Below are 7156 nucleotides of genomic sequence, written 5' to 3'. Positions count from 1 at the left end.
TCACTTAGATATTTGCTTAATACTGCAGTTTCCCAGGTAATACCCACTCCCTACTGAACCAGAATGTTCAACCAACAATAAATATCTCTGCAAGCATTCCAGGTGACTTACCTACCATTTGAGTACCGCTGATATACATAATGTAAGTAGTTGCACTGAGGTGTACATGAGAAACGAACAAATTGTTCCAATCTCTAGAACAAAAGGATAAATAAATCCTCCGAGGTCTTATGCAAGCCAGTCTTCTGAACATGTACAAAAAATACTTGCACAGTCATGTGGACTAAAACAGCATGTTTTCTGACTTTAGTAGGAGTGGGAGAATCAAGGCTGTGGGCCAGGATACAATTATAATCTAGCATATAACTAGTGCCTTGCAAATGTTCAAACATTTTGATCCAGCATAGTTCTGGGTAGCAACAGAGGCAATGAACAGGATTTAAGAGATGACCAGTGTCACCTGGGTGGCACAGCTGGTTAAGCAACCAACTCTTGGTTTCTGCTCAGATCATGATCTCATGGGATGGAGCCCTGCGCCTGGCTTGGCATTCAGCGCGGATTCTGCTTGAGATTCTCTCTTTCCCTCTGCCCCTCCTGCTAGACACAGCTTTCTCTCTCTTTCTCTCAAATAAATAAATCTTAAAAAAAAAAAAAAAAAAAAAAAAAAAAAGATAAAGAAAGATGACCAAAGAGTGGAAGGTGGCTCTAGGGACTCAGAAAATAAGAAACAATCATCATATACAGAGAGGTAGGAGAAGAGAACAGTTAAGTAAGTGCAATCAGTTGTGCTGAATTAGATAAACTGGTGTTCACCCCAAAATCTGTGATTAGGAATTATCTGATTGAACAAAAATTACATGTATTAAAATGTAGTGACCACTGATATATCATTTCCAAGGACATAGGTATATTAAACTAATAGTAAATAAAGATCTTCCTTCTTTTCTAAAAGAAAAATAATCAATGAGAAAAATTCTACAAGGCATTAAGTATCTGGGAAAATGAAGCTAAAATTTCAAAACTGTACATGTAATTCAATCTTTTAATAGGATAAATACATGTCATTGGCTACATATGCAAAAGTTATGAAGTTCTATAAGTTACTCACATTTACATATGAGAAAACTCTATATAGTAAGAAATGAATTCCATGACACACATGGAAACAAAAATGGTTTGAAAGATACAAGATTTTACAGTTTACTTTCAGAGAGTAAAAAGCAATAACTATATCAACAATGATTATTCACCACTTTTCATGAACAAAGTTGTATGTATTAAGTCATGATTAAAGGAAGATGGTACAAGTGTCAATCACACATTTATCAGAAGTATATTAAGTTAAATTATAGGTTCTTCTTCCTCCTTTTTAATTCTATGAATAAAAACACCTGTCTGTTCATTGGAAAATTAGTCTGGTATTTTCTCAAGGTCAAACTTCTCTGACAAACATGTTTCCAGTATCTTGTTCAAATATAAAATATGAACAGCTATTGTCTGCATTGGATATAAAATGATTTACAGATCCCTATGAGATTACTTACTCTTTAAGCACAGGACCCCCCCCAAAATAATGATTTTTTTTTCTTTTTTTTTAAGATAAAAGATTTAAGGAAAACTTTCCTTGTTCCTTTAATTAATGCTTAAGTAGTGTTAAATTGTTGATTTAAAATTTTGTAAATAGACTGTAGATGAATTTGATAATTAAGGCCTGAAGGAGCGCAGCGTGGCCATCCCATCTTCCAGGGCCAGCATGGAAAGCCCCTTGGCACTGCAGCTGAGCTGGAGGCTGGCATGGAGAGAATCAAGGTCTCCCAGGCAGCTGGAGAGTTCCAACAGTACTGCATGCAGAGACCCTGCGAGGATGCCCAGCTGGTAGGTGGTCCAGCTGGAAGGAACCCCTTCCTGGAGCCCAGATCCTGTGCTATTTTCTAAAAACTGTAGGGAAGAAGTTCACTAAGGAATGCTTTTAAGCACAAAGTGATGAATGACTGCCTCCAAGTCTCAAGAAAACACTTTTCTCCAGCCAAATGACTTTTAGATATTTCAGACCTTTCCTGGGACCCAGTCCTATAGCCAAGATTCTACAGAAATTAATGAGTTTCTACTTAGATAAGGAAACTGGGTGAAGGAGAAGACTTTAAATAATAAAGGCCTGATTCTTTTGGTAAAGTGCTTTTATATTCAAGACAAACAAAAATGTTAGCACCAAATATACCAAAATACACCTCTTTCGTAAGTGATGTCTTAATTTTCCTAAATGAGACTGTTTATTTGTAACACTATACATGGGAGCTGTGTCACAGCAAACTTGTTTGGGAAGACTCATGTTGTGTTGTGTATTAGATCGCCCCATCCTGTGTATGCAAATTTGGTCTTTGTCTTCTTAAGTTCCTTGACTTTATAGTTATGGTTGTACTTCAAACAAACAACACAAACTACATGATTTCATGTCTTTAAAAAATGTTTAAATGTGATATTCAGAACACTGCAAATGATTAAAAACAAAATAATATTAAAATACTACAACCTAAATGAATTCTTATGGTCACCAGTGTTTTACTTTGATGAAGTATCTTTGATTTAATATAGGACACTTAAAAGGATACTTTATTTGTGTTTGTAACAATCTTTGATGAGCTTAGCAATAAGATTTCTGCTTAATTTATTTAAAAAAAGGCTTGAGGGCACCTGGGTGGCTCAGTGGGTTAAGCCTCTGCCTCAGCTCAGGTCATGATCTCAGGGTCCTGGGATCAAGCCCGGCATGGGCCTCTCTGCTCAGCAGGGAGCCTGCTTCCCCCTCTCTGCCTGCCTCTCCACCTACTTGTGATCGCTCTCTCTCTCTCTCTCTCTCTCTCTAATAAATAAATAAAATCTTAAAAAAATAAAAATTATAATAAAACATTTTTTAAAAGGCTTGAAAAAATGTAGATACAGTTTTGTTTTGTTTCTTAATCAAATCTAGTTTTCAAAAGCCTCTTTCACCTTTCCAAACAATTCCTATTCCTATTTGATATGGGGAACAAAGGCAAAAGAAATGTAGATAAAATTAAATTTCCTTATAGCTTGCAGCCCATTGACAAATACTTGAGGCAGGCAGAGTAGGACATCCCTCCAGAAACTCCCAACTGCCTTAATGTTAATGCTTGCTAATGATTCGCTAGAGGGAAAAACAAACTTAGCTTGACAAAAACTAGCCCTCCAGGATCCTGTGAGTCTTTTTTTTTAGCATATGAAAAATCCTAAAAAAAAAAAAAAAAAAAAAATCCTTCTGTAAACTTACCCTGTCCTTACCTCCCCCAACTCCATTTTATATAATCAGTTGCTCACAATCCCAGGGCAGCCTTTTCTGCTCACTGGTCCTGTCCCTGTCCCCTTGCTGTGATTACACCACCTTATTCCACCAAAGACATCTCAAGAACTCTTTCTTGACCAGTGGCTCTGAACACCAACATTTCCACATCACTATTCTCTATATGAAAGAAAGCAAGAATATTCCTGATGACAAACAGATTTAAGATTCATCAATTCCACAGGATGCCTTTGACAAAAAGAAATGAGGGGCTGGGCTTTTTAAATTATTTCATACCTATTTCAAGCCCTTTATAACAAAGCTTTCAAAAAGACTATGGGTATATATGTAAATTTGGCTTCATGATGTGATCACAACATTGCCTAACAAGTTATAAGTACTTAAATATTCTAAATGGCTTTAAAGCCTTCTCCCATATTTTAAAAGTGCTTAAAAATATCAAAGGATTTTATTTTTTTTTAAGATTTTTTATTTATTTATTTGACAGACAGAGATCACAAGCAGGCAGAGAGTCAGGCAGAGAGAGTGGGGAAGCAGGCTCCCCGTCCAGCAGAGAGCCCGATGCAGGGCTCTATCCCAGAACCTGGGATCATGACCTGAGCTGAAGGCAGAGGCTTTAACCCACTGAGCCACCCAGGAGCCCCCAAAATATCAAAGGATTTTAAAAGCCATTTGTATCTTAGTTACAAAGGAATTTTTCAAGTTACCTTATAAGCTTCCTACCAAATGCTGTAACTATTTTTACAGATTATTTTATAATATTAACTCTACAATGCTGCATTTCTGATATCCTCCTGAGATGGGTCAGACAAGAGAACTAATTCCAGTGAATCAGTCAACCGTAGGAATCTTCCACTTGCTCTGACATCATTTAGGGTAAAAGTGAAATGGATAACGCACATGCTTGCTTAACAGGTTACACAGGTATCCCCAAACCTTTAATGAAAACAGGATTGTGAAATTATTTTCTATCTGTCTTGTACTTTGTTAGGGTCCGTTATCAAAGGAGCGAGACTGATAGAAAGCGAAGGTCAAGCAAAGCTTTATTTCTCGCCAGCACCGAAAATCAAACCGACTGGTCGGGGCTACCTCTTACAGAGAGAATGACCCCTCCCAGCCTTACAGACTAACTTATGTAGAGCAAAGGCCATGTGGTTGAGCCTGGCCACACACAGGTGGCCAATGAGATTTTAACACACAGAGAAAGCTGCATAGTCATGCTAGGTCACACACGGGTGGCCAATTGAATTACAATTCACCCTATAGTAGCTATTTGAACTAGCCTATCACCTTGCTCAGAATTGGCGCCCAAAAGGCGGGGCCCACATTCTTTGGTAGTCAGGGAGATAGTATGTGCGCTTTACTGATTGGAAGTCTCCACCTGGCCTGACTCGTCCTTGTATTCTGGGCTCTGTTATCAGGGACTGGTCGACCATATTTTACTGGTTTCCCAGACTTGCTTTTAAGTAAATTCCCCTGCAGGGAGGGCCAGGGTCAGTTTAAGTTTTACTGCATAAACAACAAAATCACTGTTTAACCAAATCACTGGAATTACTCTGGCTAAGTAGGCCCTTACATACTTAAACTATAAACTTACTTCTTCTCCATAAAACTTTTATAAAGAAATGCAGAAACTGGGGTGCCTGGGTGGCTCAGTGGGTTAAGCCTCTGCCTTCAGCTCAGGTCATGATCTCAGCATCCTGGGATCAAGCCCCGCATCAGGCTCTCTGCTCTGCAGGGAGCCTGCTTCCCCCTCTCTCTGCCTGTCTCTCTGCCTACTTGTGATCTCTGTCAAATAAATAAATAAATAAATACATAAATGAATGAATGAATGAATGAATGAATGAATAAATAAATGCAAAAGCTCAAAAACCACACTTTTTCTGCCAATTAAGAGAGTTCCAGTATCTAAATGACCAAGATTTCAAACTGCAATTGTAGGTCCAATATGTAATTGGGAGATACAGATAAGCCACTGGAAAGCAAGTGTTTCTTGGTAAGCAAATGACCCCATGATTTGGTTTCTCATGGATTAAATTCCCTTTTCTACTAATTAGGAATAATTATATTAGCCTAAGAAGTATAACTCAATGGGTGAGAGAATGAGGCTTTTTAGTTTAAAATTAAGTCCACATGAAGAAATATCTGTGATCAGCAAACTAATATAAAACAATGAACAATGGTGGTGCTATGTATTCCCACCTGGCTTGGGAAAAATATACAATGTTTTTTCCCTCCAACTTCAGTCTCAGTAAGAACCTAAAAACTGTAATAAGGAGAACAAAAGCCACACTCAATCCCTTGGTGTTCTTTCCTTAATTTTTGCATAAGTAATCAAGGCTTTACAACTTCCTCTCCTCCAAAGAAATGCTGTTGAAGTTCCAGGAATTATTGCACACTAGATTTGCTGAGCATTAAAGATTGTAACAGTTGTGTTCCATGGCTGTACCCTGGCAGTATGTAACACACACTGAGGTATGGAGCCCTTTTAAACTGAATGACTTAGACATATGTTCTAAACTGCCTTCTGCCTCATTCCCTTCCTGGGTCCAATATTCATCCTGAGTGAAAGATTTGGGTTCATTAAATCTTTTTAAAAGTGGTTCAACAGAGCTGCTCAGGTCTCAATAAATCCCAAACTGCAAAATATAAAAAACAAATCTCACCAATAAAAACATTCAAATATTACCAAACAAGAATAAAACTCAGTGTGAATGACTAATGCATTCACATTCATTTCTTTCATGCCTTTAAGTGGCTAGGATTAGCATAAAGAGCCTTCTCAGAGTGTAGGCAACAATAAAAACTGCAATCACTCATACTTTGTAGTGACTTTCATTTTTGAATCTGGATATTCTTTAATTTTCATAATAGCCTTTGGGAGGTAAATATCATTATCCTCATTTCACAGGAGATGAAATTGAGAGATTAGTAATTTGCCTATAGCTACACAGTAAGTGAACTATATGCTGATTTCAGTCCTAGGAACTGGCATAAGATTACTACATTACTAAAATTTATATAGCTAGATGGTTAGCACTTGAGAGAAAGAGTGTTAAGTTGATAGCCAAGTCAAAATCCAAAAGTCAAAAACATGAAAACAAACAATGGCATAAAGGATAGGGTGGAAAATAACTGATAGGCATTAAAAATAATAAAAAGCTATTATTTACTGATTATTACATTCTAGGTACTTTTTAAAAATACTTTATATGAATTAGCCATGTAATCCTTATCATAGTCCTAAAAATCAATGGATAAAATGTGAAGCCATCCTTGATTTCTTTCATTCTCCCACATTTTACATCTAACCTTCAATAAATCCTGTGGTCTTTAGCTTCAAAATAGATCTAGAATCTGACCACTTCCCATGATCTGTCCCACCCAATCCACAGGATAATGTAGGATCACTGCTATAGCCTTCTAACTACTCTTTTTTTTTCCTAATCAAGCCCTCTTCAGTCTGTTCTCTTAATCTGATGGTGTCATTATTCTTCTCAAGACTTTCTAATGGTTCCTCAAACCCTTGGCAGAATATGTCTCTATAGAGTTGTTTTTTTTTTTTTTTAATATTTTATTTATTTATTTGACAGACAGAAATCACAAGGAGGCAGAGAGGCAGGCAGAGAGAGAGGAAGAAGCAGGCTCGCCGCTGAGCAGAGAGCCTGATGCGGGGGCTCAATTCCAGGACACTGAGATCATGACCTGAGCCAAAGGCAGAGGCTTTAACCCACTGAGCCACCCAGGCACCCCCTCTATAGTGTTCTAAAGGCCCTCCATGTTCTGGCCTCCTCCCTGCCACTCAACTTTGCCTCCCATTCCTCCAGGCCCACTAACATGGTT

Source organism: Enhydra lutris, unplaced genomic scaffold (genome assembly GCF_002288905.1).
Source record: "Enhydra lutris kenyoni isolate GAN:26980312 unplaced genomic scaffold, ASM228890v2 scaffoldscaffold4, whole genome shotgun sequence".
Classification (NCBI taxonomy): domain Eukaryota; kingdom Metazoa; phylum Chordata; class Mammalia; order Carnivora; family Mustelidae; genus Enhydra; species Enhydra lutris.
The sequence above is the reverse complement of the archived record's forward strand: the minus strand, read 5'-3'. Positions refer to the sequence as shown.